Raw genomic sequence first — 23,294 nt, forward strand, 5'->3', positions numbered from 1 at the left:
CTACCACTGTTGTCCGTAACTGTACACCTATAAAGTTACTGTCTACTTAATAAGTATACAGCAAGTGCACACAGTCCCGCAAACTCCTGCAGCACTACTGTATCTGATACATTCATACCAGTGCACCACACACTAACATGCCACTAGCTACTACAAATCAGTGGTGGTTCTGTTGTGTTTCTTTTCCATTTATGGGCAATTAATAAGTTATGCAACAACAGGTGGGCTACAGTCAGCTTGTTCAACCCCCTGGAAAAGTTGGATCACACAAAACAAACGTTTTGGAATATGAGATGTAAGAGTATTGCATTATAAATAAAATAAAACCTCAGTGAAAACCATACAGTTTGTAATATATACATATATATATATACCTATGTGGGTTTGTTGGACAGCCTATGGTTATAAAACAATATGCAGTTGGCCCCTCTTTGCAGCTATGACATCCTCCACTCTTCTGTGAAGACTTTCCACAAGATTTTGGAGTGTGTCTGTAGGAATTTGTGCCCAATAAGTGAAAAAAACTATTTGTGAGCTCAGGCACTGATGTTGGATGAGAAGGCCCGGCTTGCAATCAATGTTCTAATTTATCCCAAAGGTGTTCAGGGGGGTTGAGGTCAGAGCTCTGTGCAGGCCACTGGAGTTCCTCCACACTAAACCCGTCAAATGTCTTTATGGACCTCACTTTGTGCACATGGGCACAGTCATGCTGGAACAGGAAATAGTCTTCCTCAAACTGTTGTTACAAAGTTGGAAGCATATAATTGCCTTTGTACAAAATATCTATATAAAATGTCTTTGTACAATGTTGACTTAACATTACCTTTCAGTCACTCTTAAGTGCGATCTATTCTACTGCCATAGCATAAACCCTGAAAAACAGCCCTTGACCATTATCCCTCCTCCACCAAACTTTACTGTTGTTAATATGCATTCCGGTAGGTATTCTCCTGCCATCCTCCAAGCCCACATTCATCCATCGGACTGCCAGGTAGTGAAGTATGATTCATCACTCCTTTGAACAAGTTTCCACTGCTCCAAAGTCCAATGGCGGCATGCTTTGTACCACTCTAGCCAACAGGCATTGTGCATAGCGATCTCAGGCTTGTGTACGGCTGCTCAGCAATAGAAAACCCATTTCAGGAAGCCCCTATTGCAGGTTTTTGCCTATGTGGCTTCCAGAGGCAGTTTGGAACTCTGTAGTGAGTGATGCATCAGAGGCTAAGCAAGGATAAGCTATCCGCTTTAGCACTCTGCGGCCCCACTCTGCAAGTCTGTGTTGTCTACTGCTTTGTGACTGAGCTGTTGTTGCTCTTAGATGCTTCCATTTCACAAAAATATCACTTACAGTTGACAAGGGCAGATCTAGCAGGGCAGAAATTGAGTGAACTGAATGGCAAAGGTGGTATCCTATGACAGTGCCACAATTAGTCACTGAGCTCTTAAGTGCGATCTATTCTACTGCCAATGTTTGTCTATGAAAATTGCATGGCTATGTGCTTGATTCAGAATGTTTGTAAACATAATAGTTGGCTATACTTCTGGATGAATAACTTGCATCCAGTCAGTGTGGAAGCAGCTTAATTTACGGCACAATTTCCAGTTACTTCAAAAACAGACAAAACATTGGCAATAATAGTAAAATCTTGTTGTATTGTCAAATGTACCCAAGTACAAGTACATTCACCTTCCAGATGAAGACAAAGTTACCAAGCACTATCACACAACCAATAAGTGCACTGGAATGTAAAATAAGATGGCATGTTGATGTGTTAATTACTATTTTTAGAATTATTACTTTATAGAGAGTTTGACGTAAGGTAACAAGCTAGTTAAGAAGTTAATGCTAGTTTTTATCCTAATGACCACAGAATGAGTTTTGTTCTTATATTTTCACACTCGGCAGAAAAGATTTGTAGATATGTGAGTGAGAGAACAGAACAGTGCAGTATATCGTTTTATGTTGGCTCATTGGCCCAAATTAGATGCTTTAGAGTGACCAATAGACCAAAAAACAAAACAAAACAAAAAAAGAACACATTAAATCGTTCATTGTGGTTATTATAAACAGTTCCAGCTGTCTCTTCAGCAGGTGGGAAATGAACTAGGATAATAACTAGAACTAGGACTAGAAGTCCAGCTGATTCATGTTCTCTTCAGTTCTTGTTTTTAAATGTATAGTGGGAAAACACCTTTATTAAGCGAATGCTTCTTAATTAAACCCTGCAATGAAATGTGTAGCAGATGCAAGTTCATGATTATATGACAAAAATCAACCACAGAAATATGTGCAGCTATTGACCTGGGAAGGTCAATTTAAAAAAAAAAAGCTTTGTTTTTCCTGTATCTTGGTTAAATAACTTAGTCCAATGAGTCCAAAATACTGTTGTACCAGTGCAGCACTACCTGCATTATCCCAAAGAAAATGTTAACGTTATTGTGATGTTACAATGATTTGTCCTATAAACTGGACACTTAGTGTTTATCTGCTGTCTGTAATTCATGTTTATGTGTATGAACAGGATGTAAGTGGACACTGAAGTAAAAGAATCATAATTTAATTAGTTAATTATACATTATTGATAAGTGTGTGTGTGTGTGTGTGTGTTCGTGAGTGCTCAAGGTTAATTATGTATTATTGATGTGTGTCCATGCTAGCCACAGATTGTCTTACTTCTCATACATGTGGAAACATGCCGTTACTTTAACTATTAAAGGCACTATTTTAACAATTAAAGACACACATTGTTTCTGAATGGAAGGAAAAAGGGAAGGAAGGAAGAAATAAACAGCAGGCAGAGGTAAATGGTAGTAAAGAGAATTAAAGAACATAAATAGTGCAGACAATTGTACTTCATATACGCACAGTGCCCTTCACAAACATTCTAACCTTTATTTAAGGTATAATGATTGAAAGAAAAACTAAATCTTTTTGTGAAATAAATATATTTCTTAAATTAGTGTGTGCCACAATTGTTGGAAATTCTTCTGAGTGAAATCTAACTGTATAGTATATTCCCATTCATATTTTATGTTTTAAAGTTCACCTGAGTGATTACAAACATTAAAATTGTTAGCCATAGTTTCCTCGTTCACAATATAGATGATAGGAAGCACAGGCCAAATTCCCTTAGTCATACATCGCTATGAGAAAGACCAGAGAATAGATATACACACATAGATTTGAGAGAAATATTTATTTCCTGGCATGATTTAGGGTTTTTTTGGATATCAAAAAAAGGTTAGATTTTGTTAATATTTTGAAGGATAAGCAATATAGAATGATTTTACAGCATTTTGTTTCTCATGTTTACCCGGGTTATATAGTAATATAGTTATATATGTTATATATTCTGACTGAAAATTAGTACATGCATAATGACCCTGTTTACACCTGGTCACTTCATGCATCCTGAGTATCAGGATTATATCTAGATAAGGCCAAGCCACAAAAAAATGCAAGTGTAAACACACCCAAGAGGCACTTACAACAGATACAAATTTGATAGCTCAAACCACTTCAAGAGGTGGTCTGAGACACATTTGAGCCATATGTTATAGCAGTGTAAATGCATCCATCTCTCCAAGACACATTTGACAACCAAAACCTTTCCCAGTACAACCAAAACTCCATTCCACACAGTACGTCACTGGGCACATGACCCGTATCTGCAAGGAAGATAATTGTGGAGGACGCACATGGTCAGGGACCAGACGGAACAAAATGCTTAGAAGCAATATGGCCAGACACTACTGTGCAAAACACACTGCAGGAACCATTCAATATTCAAACAAATATCTAAACAGCTCTCGGACATTGGCTTCCATAGAACATGGCTTCATTGCCAACGGAAGATAACGAATCTGAAGCTAGCATGAAGGAAATCTAACCCAGTAAACATTTGGCCGTTGAAACATTGAAATCACGTATCTGACTGCCGCTTAAACTACGCTTTATTAAGGTTCAAAATGAAAGTTGAAAAGATGTCTAAACCTAGCCGTTGAAAAAACGACCAAAATAGTCAGATTAAAGACGTCATTTTAAGGCCGTCGATTTAACGTTGAAATCACGTACATAACTGCTGTTTAATTAACGTTTTCTTCAGGTTGAAAATTAAAGTTGAAAAGACGTCCAAGCTTAATTGTTGAAAAGACGACCAAAAAAGTCACAGTAAAAACGTCATTTTAAGGTGTTCTAAGGCCTTGGAAAAAAATGTAAATAATTAAATAAATTGAAATATACCAGAGTCACCTAGCAGACATAGTTTCTGGGTTTAAAAGCATTGAAAATTAATCCAAAATTAATTTCCAGTTCTAGTACACTCTCAAAGATAGCACTTTACCATGAATCCTATATAGAACCATTTCATGCTTAATACACTGTACAATAGTAGAACCTTTTTGGTGCTATATAGAATCAATTTTTCTATATAGAACCATATACAACACATTATCTGTCAATGTGAAGAACGTTTTCACCATGCAAAAAATCTTCCTGTAGTTAACTAACAATTTTGATTCCAATGTAAACATAAAACAAACTTTGTTAAATGGAAACTTTATTGAATTGTAGTTATTCTTATTTTCATTTGTGGGACATAAAACTGGACCATGAACTTCGTCAGGACTATGACAAAGATCCTATGCATCAATTCAGAAAGAAATTCACCTCTGAGCCATAAGCTGTGTCAGAACTGTATAAGATTTTCATGTCATTTTAATGTCAAGGAAATCAAGGTAATTATTTAGCAAGACAAAATCTTGTTCATTTTAGTTTCTGAGAATTCAAATAAGAAAAGAAAAAAAAAAAGTTAAAAGCTCTGCAGGGGGCATGCTTGAGGTGATCGGCCAAGGCGGCATCCATCTCATGAGCTGTAGCTTTGTTGTTCCACTTCAGAACTGCAGCTAATATAAAACACAAACAAGACTGTTACAATTAATGTACACACAAAGCATTAAAATCTCCTGGCAAAAACAGACAGATCTGTGGAAGGTAGAAGTAATTCTAACGTCATACTTATTATTTTGTCTTACTTATCAATTAATAATCACAATGCCACAAGGCCTTTGACAGCTTTTAATTCACATATATTTAAACCTTTCAAATCTGAAATATGTTCCCATATAATATAATATTTTCCTGTCTGAAATGTAGCCAGTAAGGAGTCATCTGATAATTACAAATCTATTTTTTTTTTCAAATGTATTTATTTTTTTTTATTTTAGTTATTTTTAAATGTTTACTTCAGTAGGCTTCTAAACAACTGTGAAGGAGTGCTATCGTGATATGTTCTTTTAAATGCAAAGGGCTTGAGCTAATTTTATATATTCTCTAAGACCCATGAGATTTCTAAACTCTATACTAGACTGCTGGGAACTGAAATGCCTCTCTCTTATTTTGGTCAGTGTTTATCTGTTAAAGGAATAAAGCACAGTCCAAAAAAGGAACTGGGTAGTAAATAGTACAGAATACAGTTATATAACATAGGTAGCATCACAGAAAAGCTGAGTATTATTATTTGACTTTTTTAAATGCCTTACAAATTCCAATATCAAATTTGACTGAAATGACTACAATTAATGATTCTACTTCTTTAGTTTAGTACTGGCGTTATGTGTAACATTGCTCAAACACTACACTATAAAAAAAATGGTAAAAAAAAGGTAAGATGTAAAATTACTGTAAAATTACAGCTTTTCCTTGTAAATATTCTGTGTAATTTTACAGCCAAAGTTTAGTAGAATTACAAATTTTTATCGTTAAAAAACATCTCTAGAATATATTAAAATCATGGAAATACTGCATAAATACACTTAAAGTCTGCAATTTGAGGGTTGCTATCTTTTAAATAACAGTGTAATTAAGTTATTTCATAGAATTATTTAATCAATTTACAACATGCACCTGTCAAAGTACAGATTTTTAAAGTAAAATAAAGAAACATTATTTAAATTAAGTCACTTTACTGTCTTTTCAATCCTGTTAAACATTTATCAACAGACATAATCTGTCAATAAATGTTCTTATCCTACAAATTTACAGTGGATAACAGTTAAATTTTGGTTGATCTGCCTACCAACTATCACAATGTACTGTTAATCCACAAGATACCGCTGTTACATCACTGGATTCTACTGGTTAAATACAGAAATACAATGCAAATTTACATGTAATTACCCCAATATTAAAGTAGACGGTTAACATTTTTATTTTATCATTCAGTATATTTACAGAAATTTGGCATTATCAAAAAATTATATACCATAATTTTGTGGTCATTTTGTTATATTCCAGTTTTTATACAGGAGTCAATATACTCAATTACATGAACATTCTGCACAATTACCTTTCACTTCAGCAAAGAATGGTGTACTTTAATTTTACATAAATACACAACAACCAATACACTATTGCTCTTTTAAAACAATGTAAAACCTTTGGCCAGAACAACAGAACCTCAATAATACATACTTTCAATCTTTTTATTTTGACAGTTGAACTTTAACAATCATGACATCACCCAGCAACCTAGCATTCAAAATAACACCAAATGGGGGCAAAAAGATACCTACTGTGAATCTTTCTACAGTTTTAAAGATTTATAATGTCTGTCTAAAAATAAACAATAATGTGAATTAGAGCACTAATTACCTCCTGTATCATTCTTGATTTATCTGTAGTTTGGACTGTAACAGCATGCACTTATTAAAAGATTCAGATTGGAACTGCATGAGAAAAAAGTTTCTTGATTTCATTTACACATGCTCAAAACAAAGCCAGCAACCTGAAGGACTAAGCAACCACACTACACTCAGGACTCAGCTACACTGAATATGCCTCTAGAATGAGGACTTTTAGCTAATACAAAGCACAAGTGTCAATAACAGAACCTAGTACTGCAACAGTTATTACAGTCCTTAAAAGGGGCCTACACAAAGTTGTTAAGGGCATTTTCAAAATGACAGTAAGATGGAAAGTGTGCTGACAATACAAACCCCGAAAAAACTGGGACATTTTGTAAAACGCAATACAAACAAGAATCTGTGATTTGGTAATTTTCTTAAACTTTCATTTAACTGACAAAAGTACAAAGAAATCATTTTTGATGTTTTGGCTGACCAACTTAATTGTATTAGTGAACATTAATAAATTTTGAATTTGATGCCTGAAACACACTCAAAAAAAGCTGAGAAACCACTGCTCAATTTGTGTGATCTTCAAGCCCTCAGATGGCACTGCATGAGAAGGGAGTACTTTAGGAGTATTTTGGAAAACTGTTGTGACTTAACAGTCTGCCGCTACATCAAGAAATGCAGCTTTAAAACTCTAATGTGAGAAAGCTGTACATCAATTCTATGCAGAAACATTGGTGAATTCTCTGGGCCCAAGCTCATCTCAGACGGTCTGAAAGACAGTGGAAATGTGTGCTGTTGTCAGATGAGTCCACATTTCAGCTTGTTTTGGGGAAAAATGGATGTTGAATTCTCCATGCCAAAGATGAAAGGGACCATCCAGACTTTTATCAGTGAAAGGTGCAAATGGCAACATCTGTCATGGTAGGGGTCATCAGTGCCCATGGCATCGGTGACTTGAATATGTGTGAAAGGTACCATTGATGCATTTATTCGGATTTTAAGAGACATATGCATCAAGACAACATCTATTCCCTGGAAGTCCATGGTTATTTCACCAAGACAGTGCCAGGCCTCATTCTGCATGTGCTCCAACAGCATGGCTTTATAGACACAGAGTGTGTGTGCCTTACAGGCCTGACTGCAGTCCAGATCGGTCTCCTATTGAACATGTATGGCACATCATGAAGAGCAGAATCAGACAACAACAACCACAGACTGTTGAGCCAGAACTCAATGAGTCCTAAGCATGAATGGGCAAAAATTCCACTTACAAAACTGTAACAATTAGTATCTTCATGTCCCAAACAATTAAAAAGTGGTATTAAGAGGAAAGACAATGTAACAGAGTGGTAAACATGCCTCTGTCCCAACTTTTTTTGAGTGTGTTGCAGGCATCAAATTCTAAAATTATTTTAAATGAGTTGGTCAGTGAAAACATTGGAAATCTTTTCTGTATACTTTTGTCAGTTAATATAGATTCAAGAGATTTAACAAATCACAGATTGTTGTCTTATCGCATTTTACAAAATGTCCCAACTTTTCTGGAAATAGGGTTTGTATTTTAAGGATTGGGACTTCATGATCACATCAAATATATCATAGAACGACATGTCATTGTTCATTCTCACTGTGCATTTTTGTTTTCTTCAGTCTCAGTCCACTCATCCTTAACCGTCTCTACATATCAGTTTAAAGAACAACTCATAGAAAGATGACAGTCATCTGAGGAGGCATCCATAAGGAATATAATTCCAGGCTTTGGACAGCTCGTGGTTAGCTACCATTAAAGCAGTGACCACTGCCTCACCTGTGAAAAAAGAAAATCAAACATTTCTCTGTTTTAGCCTGTAACCTGACACATCCTGTGCATTTTTAAATCAATTTAGCATGCATACCACTGTAATGTAAAATGCAAAAAATCTGAAATCATGATAACTGTTGTTGTTACTGCTATCATCTGTAATTGTAGTATTAATATCTGAATTAGCTTATCAACTGGAAGTTACTGACTTTTGATGCCACTTTTCTCTGCTCTATGTCATTGTAACTCTAACCTTTAAGATTTTGTTGTCTGATAATTTAAAAAAAAAAAAAATCTTGAATCATAGTATGTGCAAGCTGTAGTGAGAGCTGAACGTTTTGGGGAAAATATCTAATTGCAATTTTCTGGCTAATATTGCAATATGGATTTAAATGCAGTTATCTTCTATGAATTAATATAAATTATATATTTATTTTTTTTGGCCAAGATGACCAGAATATCCACTTTTTCTGGCTTGAGGCGCTGGAACACTGAGTGAGCAAGACCATTTAGTGGTTATCACATATACAGCACATGCATTGATCAAACTCATCTACAGGCAGTTCACAAGCTCTGTATGATTTGTTGAAATTTCCTCATTTAAACCTTGTTAATATATATTTTCTATAATAAATATTGCAGCTCTTGTGATTTAAATATAAAAGCGATTAATCTGTCAGGCCAAGCTGTAGCACAAACAGCAACATTCCAGCCTTCATACTGCATCATTACTTAACTTCCTATTGTTATGTGAACATAACCAAAAAACATACCCTGGTCGCGTCCCTTTGCTTGTAGGAATCTTTGGAAGACGTGGGAACACAGCACAATGTGTCCCTGATGCAGCACTGAACGGAGGTTTTCTGACAGGGGCAGAAGTGACCAAAAGTAGTTCCCAAACATTTTCACTGGGTTTTCATTACTACCCTAGTTGGGCTGATAACAATAATCACATGTAGCTCTTTGTATTTCTATCAAGAGCTACATCTTTCACCTTTACTGCCAGGTTATCACATTAAATAGGCTCAGTAATACAACAGTGGCCACTACTAATGTTTGATATTGTTTGCATAAACTGAACTTAACAGATGCACCATCACGTTACATTTCTAAGACTAATGTACCTAAACTTGTTAAAGGGATTAACTAGGGTTGCCAGGTCCAGCATATTCAACTGCAAAAAGAATTGTAAATTGCATATAAACAACACTATGCGAAATTCCCAATTATATGTATTATATGTAAATCTATTGATGTGGGCAGTAAATGTTATTATTTAAAAAAAAACATGAAATACAAACACACAAATAAAGAATCTCACATGGCTCCCTACTCCCTACATAATGCATAACATAGGCCTTAATTTATAGCTCCTGCACTCAAACACTGCATACTATAACAAAGAGATACTAGTGATTTAACTACCTGCACACAATTCACTACAGGACATCAAAACTCCATAATTCACATAGTGCACTATATAGACAGGAGGTAGTCATCTGAGATGCAGCACTAGCTTATCTGATCAATCCTTCTTTAAATTAAATCAGCAGTGCTGGAATTCAGCAGATCCATTCTGAACTGCAGTGATAAATCAGGAATCAGTACGGTGTTCCTCTAACCAGCATATTAATACCAGCAAAAACACTTTTATTGCCAAGATGAATTGCTTTAAACAATTTTCTAGGCTGCCTGTGAGTTTCGCACAGTCCTTTATTTAAGGTACTTTACTGCAGAGATTATTTCACTACACACTGAATATTATAACTTGTCCAAATACTGATGATAGACGTCAGTAAACTTTTAGGTTTCTCCTTTGTTTCTGTTTGCACTGACAAGCTAGTTAACGTTTACTGCACTTCCCTCTCTCTCTCTCTCTGACTCCACTTGTAGCGCCGGTTCTCCCTCATTATCGTGAATAACTCTCTCTCACTCTCTCTGCTGTTCTCCACTGTACCTGCCTGTGTGTCCTTAAGTTTACGGCTATTCAGTCACTCATACGGCGATTCCTCGGCCGCGGTTCATTCTTAAAGGAGCCCAAAACACCGCGACTTTCAAAACTTAACTCACGACTACATTTTCAAACGAGCCCAATTTGGCGGCGAACCAGCGACACTGGCGACTCTGGGGTTAAGTCTTCAGCTGTGTTTTGATACCGTTAAATCCGGACACTTAGCCAACTCAGCTAACCCTCCTGTTAGCTTGGACTAAATCACTTAAATTAGCTTACTACTATTAGCTCACTGCTACTAAGACTGCTATTCGTAATAAAGAAACAAAATGCAAACTAAGCCGTTTTCACTGCAGTAAGGCAGCAGGTATGTAAAAAATAAAACCAAGTCATCACCTCGGAGCTGAACATGAAGACATGGTGTGAACAGGGGCTCGGGGGTAGCCGGGCTGGTTTCTTCCTCTGTGGTTCAGTGTGAACGCGCTCCCGGTGCAGCTCGCGCTCAGATTCAAACAGGGATTCTCGACATTCATTGGCTGAACAGACCATAAACACGACTTTGTCCAATGAACACACAACTGTCTGCTAAACTTATTTTTTGTGGTTTCAAAACTTTAATTCTACCGAATATAAGACAACAATATACCTTTGAACTGATATTACAATTTACTGCCTGTTTTAAAGAGAAATGTTATGAATTACTGAATGGTTTGATAGTTATTTGAATAATTTAAACCTCATCATTTTAGTCAAAATATCTGGTCTGATGCTGTATGCCAGTTGATAATATGGAACTTTAAATTAATTTACCATACATTTACTGTTTTAAAACAACAAATTACTGTTAAGTTACAATAGACAATGGACTTGTTATATTATTATTACCCTGTATTGAAAGTAATTTTATAGGACAGTTCTGTAAATTAATGTTCATTAGGTGTTATAATGTGCTTATTACCTATAATTACAGCAAACATGTGTTAAAAAAATCAATGTTCTGTATTTTTAAATAAACACACACAGAGCAGGAAAAAGGTTAAACAACTATATTGGTCTGTATTTTTACACTGATAAATGTGTTTTTACCCTTTTAACTGTGTTTTTACAATGATAACTACTAAATCCACACTCAAAATTCTTAAAAATTGGTACAACAACGTTAAAAAAGGTGGATTTTTATAATTTAAAATAACAGACTTTGACTGTATTTTTACAGCAGATTTATTGAAAAAGGTGATTTTCCTGTATTTTACAGGTATATTCTCTTGTCATGAAAAATACAGAAAAAAAACTGTATTTTTTTACGGTCAATGTCTGTAAAAAAATCTTTTTTTTTACAGTGTAGAAGACAATATTAACCCAGATGTTTTTCCATAAATACATTCCTACAACTTTTCTCAACCCTCTCAAACTGCATCTTGGTCTCCATTAAAGTCAGCAGACCTGTCAGTGTAGTGTAGGACACAGAATGACTTACTTTGAACTATAGAAATTAACAAAACTTCACCACTACGGACATTTTGGGCAACATAAAGGCTGCACAGAACTGATGTTGGATCAGTAATTATATGTCATTTCCATAAAAAACAATTCTAGATAAGCAATCCTACTCTTGAGACAGAGAGGTCACCCGCAGCATTTACTCTGTGATTACATTTTGTTCACTTTTATAGCCCACAGTATGTCATACTGTGTTCTAAACCACACTGAGAAGTCTGTGCCACCTTAATGAAGACATAGATGTGGTTTGAAAGGGTTGAAAGATGTTTTCAGGAAGTATTTACAGAAATGATTTAGGTGAATATTGACTTCTAGTGTTTGTTAGAAATGTTAGCTTCACAGCTCCATTGCTATTGCACAAAATATGGATATCAATTATGTCTTGGCTAAAAGATTACATTAGGGGTAAGCAGAAAATCGTTTAAATTTTATATTTTGCTGAACCATTCCTTTAAATAGGTTCTTAGTCATAAAATGAGTATGGCAACTGATAACCAGGAAAACTGTACATAAATTGTTAACACATTACGTTCTATTCTGTTTGCGATAATACTTACTTTTTTAACTTGTGTGCGTTATTTGACCACTGGCAGTATGTTGTTGTGGCACACAGACAAATCCAGTCAGCTTCTGAAACAAATATTTGTTTGCAAAAGAAGATACAGCTACAGTTAATTCAGTAACTTATCTCATAGAACATTTCATTGTCTAATAAAATAATCACTAATGATTTCAACTTGTGTAACCAAAGTTAAAGAACAAAGTATTAGGATGACTGCCCCATTTTCCCCTGCCTGCCAACATCTAGAAACACAGCTGTAGCTTCTGCAGCCGTATAAAAAATAAGCTAGCTAGCATTAGCTACTCAAATTACCTAGCTGCATAAGCTAGCTACTTTCAAATATTGTAAAATAATTATTAATTATGGTACTTCGTTTCAAAGTAAAAAATTGCTCCTTGCAGTTTTAAAATGAGCCTCAAACTATTCATGCATGTAAAGGTCTTTCCTAAAAAGACCAGCTAACATTTACTCACCTGGATCAATGTTAACAGTAACGCTGTATGCTGTGGGCGGCTCGCTGAAGACTTTCTCAAACGAGGACCTTCCAAAGGGGCATTGATTGGTGTCTGTTCAAATTGATAACGTGTCTTCTTTTAAACCGCTTGATACATCCCCCAAACCCACAGCGCTTAAATGACAGGACTGCCTTGCGGACAGCGGAAATGCAGTTGCAAACAGGATTGCAAATACATTTTCATTTTGGCAGAGCTGGAGTGCCATGAGGACGAAGTACAATAAATTTGGTGTTTTTTATGTCAGACCATAGTAAGATAATGAAAGTTCAGTTCAAGTGTTTTAGCCACATTCATTGCTAACTATTAGGTACACCTATTTTGTATCTACACTCATTGGACATTTTGTGAGGTCTACTCATCATATAGGAGCATTCTGTACATTTGCAATTACTGACAACAGCATAGGTATTTCTTTTCTTTTTTTTAAATATATATATTTTTATTGAAGTGAACAGGTATTTTACATACATATATGCGAAAAACACTGCACCTTTTTTTTTCCTCCCCTCCCCTCCCTCACACCAAACCAAAACTGCCTTTATATTAAACAGAGATTACATTATACTATACTAATTAAAAAACTACACTAATTAAAAAAAATACATAAATAAATAATTATAGACAAGAATTAAAAAAAGAAAGAAAGAAGAAAAATAAATAAATAAATAAACAACAATAAAAAATAAATATATATTTTTTAATATATACATATATATATATATAATGACGGGATAACACTGTAAACATTCACTTACACACTTTAGTCTGTGTTTGATAATATACTATTATATAGTATTGCATAATAGCTTTTCCTAATGTACTTCTAAAATACTGGCAATATTTTGTCTTACTTAGTCTAGAGTAAGAGTCTGTAGATTTCCAAAGTGTGACAACACAGGCTTCCAGGTTGCATACATTTTTTTGGTTGACCCCCTAAGTGAATATTTAACCTTTTCTAATTCAAGAAATAGCACAAGATCTCTGAGCCAGTGTAAAACTTTAGGTGGGTATGCTGACTTCCAATTCAATAAAATCCTTCTCCTTGCTAGGAGAGTTGCAAAAGCAAAAGCATCCCTCTTTGTACTATTTAGTGAAACACAGCTTCCTAGGACACCAAAAATAGCTCTTTCAATTCTAGGCTGTATCTCCACTTCGAATGCATCAGACAGGAATTTAAAAATGGCTGACCAAAATTCTGACAATCTGGGGCACGCCCAGAACATGAGTCAAATTGGCTCTGGCAGCGGTCACATGTATCACTAACATTAGGGTATATTTTTGCCAATTTAGTTTTACTGTAATATATACGATGGAGAACTTTAAATTGAATTAAGCTGAGCCGGGCACAGGACATTGTTCCATTAATTCTTCTTAATGCAGTCTCCAAAGTTTCATCGGGTATCCCCGATCCAAACTCCCCCTCCCATTTAGTACATATTTTACTCATTGTTGTGTTTTTGAGAGACATGATAGTATCGTAAATACGTGAAATCAGGCCTCTGAGTTGCAAACAAGTTTCTAAGATGGTATCTATTCCTGATCTTGGGGGCAAATTAGGGAAAGTTGAACATTCAGCATGAATGAAATGGCTTAACTGAAAATAACTAAATAGGTTGGAGTTTGGAGCTTAAATTTCGTGGAGATATCTTTGAAGCTGGCAAAAGTCCCATCTATGTATAGGTCGCTGAATTTACTGAGACCCAGCTTCTGCCATTCTGAAAAGACAGAGTCCAATTTTGCTGGAAGAAACTGATGATTATTACATACAGGACCTTGTAAAGAAAAATCTAATCATTTAAAATTCCGACGAAACTGTTCCCAGATTTTAAGAGTAGAGTTAACAACTGGGCATGACATAAACTGTACACTTGAGAAAGGCAGTTTGGTTGTAACTAGAGCAGCAAGAGATGTTAATGGACAAGAGCTAGATTCAATTTTGCACCATTCTGTCTGTGGGAACTGCATCCAGTATATAATTTTTTGCAGATTTGCAGCCCAGTAATAATACATAAAGTTTGGGAATGCAAGACCACCCTTGGATCTAGGTCTTTGAAGTAATTCTTTACATACTCTAGTGATCTTGCCACACCATAAAAATGACATCATTTTGTCCACTTTTTGAAAAAAAGATTTTGGCAGAAAAATTGGGAGGCACTGGAACAAATACAAAAATCTGGGCAGCACATTCATTTTGATGCAGTTAATTCTGCCTGCAAGAGATAAATGTAAGACGTTCCATTTCTGGAAGTCGAGTTTAAGTTTATTGATCAAAGGTACAAAGTTATGTTGTAAAGGCTAGACACAGAACTAGTAATATTGATTCCTAAATATCTGAAGCCTGATTTGTTCAGACGAAAAGGCATGTCCAAGTCTAAAATCTGCAGAGCTAGGGCGATTTACAGGAAAACATTCACTCTTAGAAAAATTCAGCTTATACCCTGAAAAACTGCCAAATGTGTGTAATATTTCCACTATGTTTTGAACACAGGAATTAGGATCTGAAATGTACAGTAACAGATCATCAGCATACAAGCTTACTTAATGCTCTATTCCCCTTCTATTAATGCCATAAATGGATTGGGAGGTTTTAAGCATGATAGACAAGGGTTCGATGGCCAAAGAGAAGAGAAGGGGACTAAGAGGACACCCTTGTCTCATACCCCTCATAAGTGGAAAAAACTGTGAGTGTAATTTATTTATGACAACTGCTGCTTCTGGTGATGTGTATAATAAATGGATCCATGAGATCAATTTTGGGCCAAATTTTTCCTGCACAGTAAACAGATATTTCCATTCCACTCTATCACAGGCCTTCTCTGCATCTAAAGAAACAATTACTTCAGGAGGGTTCCAAAGATGCAGGAGAGTGGATAACTCCCAGCAGTCTACGGATATTAGTAAAGGAATGGCGATTTTTAATAAATCCAGTCTGGTCTGGTGAGATTAAGTCCGTCATAATGGTGTTTATCCTAGAAGCGAGAACTTTAGCTAAGATTTTGAAATCTGCATTTAAGAGTGATATTGGTCTGTATGAGCTGTGAGTGATGGATGCTTCAGTAAGGGTTTGTGGCAAGATACCTTGATTTTAAGAAAGTTCAAACGCAAGAGAGTGAAGGATGCTTCAGTAAGGGTTTGTGGCAAGATACCTTGATTTTGAGAATGTTCAAACATTTCTAGAAGTAGTCGGGCCAATTTAACTGAAATGTTTTTGTAGAATTCAATTGGATAACCATCTGGTCCGGGTGCTTTACCACTTTGCATTGCTGTTACTGATTCCAAGACCTCCTTAAGCTCTAAGCGTTGATCCAAAGTTTCCTTCACTTCAGGACTAATACTAGGGATATTTAGGCTATTTAAAAAAGCAAGCATGGTTGAGTTATCCTCAGTAAATTCAGAGGAGTATAAATCTGAGTAATATTTTTTAAAGGTATTATTAATTTCACGCAGACCTACTGTAAGTTCACCAGACTCCTTACGAATCTGTGGGATGAGCTGAACAGCAGATCTACATTTTAATTGATGAGCTACAAGTCTACCAGCCTTTTCACCATGCTCATACATATAACCACGTAGACGGAGCAAACATTGTTCTGTTTTTTCTGTTGATAACAAATTACACTGCATTTGAAGACCCAGCCTCTCCTTGTACAACACTGGTGAGGGAGACACAGAATATTGACGGTCCAGTTCTCTTATTGATTCAATAAGGTTTTTTTGCTTGAAACTTCTTGCTTTATTAAGTGAGATAGTATACAGTATATAATTTTTCCCTTAATTACCACCTTGAGTGTCTCTTACAATGTAGGTGGTGAAACCAAATCCGAGTTGTTGTTTGACAAGAAGTTATCAATTGTATTGGATATCAAAGTGCAGAAACCTTCGTCTGCAAGCAAGGCTGTGTCAAACCTCCATAATGGGCGCTCTGTTGACGGAGAGAGAATAAAACATCCAGTATGAGGGGTGCATGATCTGATTCCACAATGGCTAAATATTCAATATTCTTAACTGAAGGAAGAAGGATTTTCTTAATCTATTCTTGAATATGAGTGGTGCACATGTGAAAAGTAAAAGAATTCTTTACTATGTGGAAAAAGAAACTGCCAGGAGTCTATACAACCAGATTGTGACATGAAAGCTGCTAAAGCCTGAGCCATCTTGGAACAGTATGAGACCCTACTGTTGGAACGGTCTAAAACTGGGTCTATCACACAGTTCAGTTCACCACCAAAAATTCTACAATGCGTATTTAAATTGGGTAATAAAGAAATAACCTTACTGATAAAATTCAGGTCGTCCAGATTAGGTGCATAAACGTTAACAAGGGCAACAGGAGTTTGGAATAGGGAGCCAGATACGATAATAAACCTGGGGGTCGGGGATAACTTTAGTTGGAGAGAACTGAATATTTTTATGAATCAGTATTGCAGTGCCTCTGGCTCTGTACTGAAACTTGAATGATACATATGTCCAACCCATGGTTTTTTAAGTCTATTATGGTCAATCGCACGTAAATGTGTTTCCTGTAAAAATGCTATCTCAGTAATTTTTTAAGATGAGCAAATATTCTGGCCCTTTTGACTGGTGCACTGAGACCTTTAACATTCCAGCTGATGAAACGAATTGCTGATCCCTTTGCTCTATTTGCATTTGAATTGTCAGCCATAATTATTTACGTGATCTAATACACATGTAAAGCAGATATGGTTCCCAAAACTATCTTACAACAGTGTGATTCTTAGATGGCAGTACATGACATCTTCTACAAAATCAATCCCTCTCATTACAAAGAAAACAAAATAAACAATACTAAACCACAAGGCAGTAAACATAAAATTACACACTGTTAACTTCTCCTAAGTTGGTCTCCCCAACTGAGGCCAACAGCAGGTCCCCAAATAAACTGTACAACTTCCAGTGAGCTACAATCTAATACTTTCTCTAACTCTAGTCTAAAGGGACTCCTGAATATCTTAAATAATCACTTGAGCATCATTACTCAACAATAAAACTCAAATAGTAGCCTAAGATAGATTATCATATAACAAAAGTGACATTAGCAAACCAATACAGGCACTTCTTGAATAAACTGCAAAATAAAAGGATTAAAGGTAAGCAAACGTTAACAAAGTACTGAAAATGAAAACTCTAACAAGTAAAAAGTCAGGTAAATTACAATGAACGTGCACATCGTGCAAACAGGCCTACCCGCTCCATAGGCTTATCTGTCTGGGAGTAGCAATCTGAGCAGAAACACGGAGACGACAACCATGCCAGTCCACGAGACGAGTGCCAAACAGTTAATACTTAGGCAGTATCACAGAGTGCAGAAAGGCGGCCCGTCTTAATGAGCAGGGATGGACAGTTAAATAGTTACTCAGACGTTTGATAAACCGAAATTTGCGACCCACCGGCTGGAAAAAACAGCCAGCGGCACAATAGTGGCTTCATTCCTGACTGACCACACGATGATGATAGACTGCGTTAGCCTCTTCTGGTGTCTCGAAAGTTAGAGTTTCTCCTCCAAACAAAACCTGAAGACGAGCAGGATGCAACAGTCGAAATCGTTTTTTTTCTCATACAGTGCTTGCTTGACTTCTTTGAATGCGGCGCGCTTCTTCACCAGTGTGGCGCTTAAATCCTGATAGATTCTTAACGTAGATCCTTTGTAGGTCAGCTCATGTTGTCTAGCCCAGCGAAGAGCACGTTCTTTTTCCACACGATGAAAGGTCTCGGCGGTTTCCCTTGCGCAGGCTTCGGGCCGAGGGAGCGATGCGCTCACTAAAGCTCCGGGCGTTTGTCGAACACGTTTGCTCCCATAACCTTCATTAACATCTCGGATATGAAGTTCACCGGGATTTTGCCATCTTCACTTCCCTCACGGACGTTCACAATTCGCAGGTTTGCTCTGCGAGATCTGTTCTCAAGATCATCGAAACGGTCAAGCAGGGATGTGTTTAGAGAAGAGATTTGATGGCTGATTCTGCGACTGTAAGTCGTTCAAAGTTTTCGCCAGCAAGTAACTCCGCTGAAGTGAGACGGCTCTGTAAGGAGTTGACGGTCTCTCGTAGCGCATCTACTGATGTTTGCAAAGGCTTCACGGAGTTCTGAATAACAATGGTCAGGTTTTCTAAAAGGCCAGTTCGTTGCTTAGCTAGTTCTGAAACCAGCTGACTCATGGTCAGAGTTCCAGCAGTTCCTTCATATCGTTTGTAGATGTAGCCGCCATTGACGCTAGCGTGTTGCTGGCTGGATGCCAGTTTGCTTCTGCTTCGAGCCACTCATTATAGCTCTAACTCTAGTTCCAGTGCAACCCACAATATCATTCCACTGCAATGTTGGCGTCACTGCAGTGCTGAGAATGATCCACCACCCAAATAATACCTGATCAGCACTATGTAGACTATGTATGTAGACTTATTATTAAGTCACTTTGGCTACTAATGAGCCATAGGTATAAATTAACATGAGTAGCAATATAAGGAGTCATATAAAGACATTATCTTTTGCTTAGTTACACACCACTGGCCAGGTCCTACTATAGGTTTGCTCTTCCACATACAGTTGTTCGTTTCCTAAAGGTCTCTAATGGCAACCATCAAGCCAATTCCCATTAGGAAGCAAAACCATCAGGTTTTATTGCTAACGGTTCTAATCGTCTTCAGCATGGCTTTCGTGAGTTTCAACAGTAGTCTGTTTGTTTTTCTGCGAATGAACCCGACATTGTTTTATCGTCGTGGTTTTATTTTGAAAGTTTTCATATTTAATTACCTTATAATTATTATGACAACGTTAGTATATGTTCAGTGTAACTCTTGTTGCCCAGCAGTGCGTGGTTCGCTGTTTTTCTCTCATAAAACCAACAAAAGCACTGCCGCGGCAGAGCGGCGCTGACGTCGTTAACAGGCTGGCGGTGCATGTCAGGCTGAGAGTGCATGTCTGCAGCCAGACCCTTACAGTAACCTGGGTGGACACAGCCTCGTCACAGATCGAAGATCCCTGGCCTCGACTTGGTGCGGGATCCAAGGTGATGAGCTGCTCCACGCCTTACCAGACAGAACCGTGGAGCGTGGCCTGCGGGAACTCGCCCGGCGGGAGGCGCTCGGCTCGGCGCCCTCTGCCTCGTAATATCCCCCTGAACAACAGATTCTCCACCTTGGAGGAGCTTGAGGACGCTAAGGCGGGGGGTTCAGTTGGTTCCCTTTCGCCTCCTGTGCTGTCGTCAGCCACATGTGGAGGGTCGCCGGGGTCGCACTGGGTGTAGCTAAGGTGCCTTTCTCCAGCAGTTCTCGGCAGACACCCGCGATCTTCACCGACGCGGTGTTCCCGCCGGTCCGCACTGCTGGATGCCGGTGCGAGGCCTCCTCGTCATATCCCAACGTTGGACGCCATCGCGCAACCTTCTCGCCGGATTCCATCTCTGAACGCCGACACGTGGCCTTCTCACTGGTCATCTACATTGATTGTTGGGGACTCGATCATCAGACACGTAAACAGAGACTCGGCAATCACCTTCTCCTTCTCAGGTGCCAAGGTAAACAACATTACACAGCAACTTCCTAGCCACCTCGCTAAACATGCAAATGTTCTCAATGTGATTATACACGTTGGATGTAACAACATCAAAGACGAGCTCCTGAAGAAAGACTTTTCACAGCTATTTAATACCCTCAAAAACTGTGGCAAAAGAATTTTTATCTCTGGTCCAATCCCCTCCCTGGGCAGAGGCAGTGGTCATTTTAGCTGCTTGTTAAACCTGCACAGCTGGCTCCAGGAAGCTTGTCTTGCAAATAAATTGTGTTTTATTGACAATTTTAATCTTTTCTGGAACCGTCTATCCTTTTATAGGAACGATGGGATTCACCCCAGCAGGCTTGGCTTGCAGATTTTAAGCCACAATATGTTTTACTCTGTTTTTAACCTGAAATGACTACCTGAAATTAGATATAATCATTCAGCTATCTCTGTAGTCATTAGCACCTGACCTAGGATTAGACATTCAGACAAGGGAATAAAGCAGGAAGTCAACTACTTTATTAACCCAGCTGATCATATCAGCATTAAGCCATTCCTGTCACCCCTCCATCCCCAAATCACCTCAAAGATCCCGAAAACAATGTTTACAACAAAATTACTAACAGATCCTATTAGTTTAAAACACAGAAAAGGCATGGGCATAATTCATTTAAACATTAGAAGCCTTCGTCAGCACAGTAAACTGGATAATTTGAAAATTTAGATTTCACAAGCCAATCCTGATATTGTAGTTTTGACAGAATCCCGGCTAAAACAATCTGTATCTAATTCAGAACTATCTCTATCTGGTTATGATCTACATAGAGCTGACAGGAACGCAAGGGGTGGCGGAGTGGCTATTTACACCAAATCTGTTATTCAAGTAAAAACTCTTATCTCATTATCCAAAGATAAATGTTTTGAGTTCTTAGCTCTAAAAGTGTGCATAGGACGCAATAACAGTTTCGTGGTAGCTGGGATCTATAGACCTCCTTCCGCACGGTTGATAACTTCGCTGAGCTTTTAAATCCATACATCAACTCAGAAATGCTAATCCTAGGTGATTTTAACTTTAACTGGTTAACTAATGCATCCGATCACCTGAAGGAATTGTGTGAAATCTGTGTCTAACGCAACTGATTACAGAGCCAACACGACCTAACTTCCATGATCCCAGCAACACTAATAGACTTAATTTTATCCGACAGACCTGAAAAAAATACTTCTATAGGTGTCTTTGATCCTGGTTTTAGTGACCACTGCCCTATCTGATGCATTATAAACTCAGGCTCTTGGATGGTGGTTAGAAGAAAATTTAAACATTTTACCGATCAAGCCTTTTTAAATGATCTGGTGCTCAGCGACATTCACTACACTTCTGAAATCCTGGATATCGATGTAGTGCTAGACCATTTTTGGTGACTTTCCTGTCAGTGGTAAATAAACATGCCCCCTATAAAAACGTGAGAATCAGAGATAGATCAAACCCCTGGTTCAATTCAGAAATATCTTCCTTGCTCAATGCAAGAAATAAAGCATGGGCCCAGGCTAGACGAAATGGTGACAGAGACCTTTGGCTTACCTTCAGGCAGCTGAGGAATAAATGTACTTCTCACATCAGAAAAGCTAAAGCAGAATTCTACCTCCAGATATTTACAAACTCAGCTACAAATTCCTCTAAATTCTGGAAGACAGTTAATTTGCTCAATAACAAATCAGTGCCCATTCCAAATCATATTGTAATTAACGATCAACAGCTTACTGATCAGAGAGAGATTTGCCAAGCATTTAATACTCACTTTGCAGCCACTGGACATTTATTTGATAATATTAACATGGAAGCACCTTTCAATGAAATAGATACACCCTCTGCTGTAAGACATGGTCTCTTTACAATTCACCCTTTTTCTCCTCACTTAGTGGCCAAAACACTTAATACCATCAATACTAAAAAAAGTACAGGAGAGGACAGTTTGGACCCCTTTTTTCTAAGGCTTGTGACCCCGATTATTTTAGAACATGTTACATATTTTTAATCTATCTATTTTATCAAGCAGAATTTCCAGTATCTGGAAAACAGCACATATAACTATGCTTCACAAAGGAGGTGATGCCGCTGATCGCTGATAACTATAGACCCATCTCAAAACTGTCATGCTTAGCCAAGATCTTAGAAACCTTAGTAAATGATCAACTCAAGGAATTTCTGCATAGAAATTCAATCTTATCAGAGTACCAATCTGGTTTTAGAGAAAAGCACAGTACAATCTCTGCAGCTACTCTCATCTTAGACGATCTTTTCAGGGCCATCGATAAAAAGAAACATTGTGCAGCCATTTTCATTGACCTCTCTAAAGCCTTTGACACAGTTGATCATTCCATACTCTTAAAAAGTCTACAAAACATTGGTTTCGATCTCAGGGCTACTAACTGGATTAGAAACTATCTCTCCAATAGACAGCAACGTGTGGCCCTAGGATAGAATAAATCAGAGCTTCCTCCAGTAATGGGGGTCCCTCAAGGTTCGATCCTTGGACCAGTATTATTTAATATTTATATGAATGACATTGCGGGCGGCACGGTGGCACAGTGGGTAGCGCTGTCGCCTCACAGCAAGAATGGCCTGGGTTCGATTCCCGGCTGGGTGCCCGGGGTCATTTCTGTGTGGAGTTTGCCTGTTCTCCCTGTGTCTGCGTGGGTTTCCTCCGGGTACTCCGGTTTCCTCCCACAGTCCAAAAACATGCAGCCAGACCAATTGGAAATGCTAAATTGCCCCTAGGTGTGAATGTGTGTGTATGTCTGTCTGCCCTGCGATGG

This window comes from Colossoma macropomum, unplaced genomic scaffold (assembly GCF_904425465.1).
Source record: "Colossoma macropomum unplaced genomic scaffold, Colossoma_macropomum, whole genome shotgun sequence".
NCBI lineage: Eukaryota > Metazoa > Chordata > Actinopteri > Characiformes > Serrasalmidae > Colossoma > Colossoma macropomum.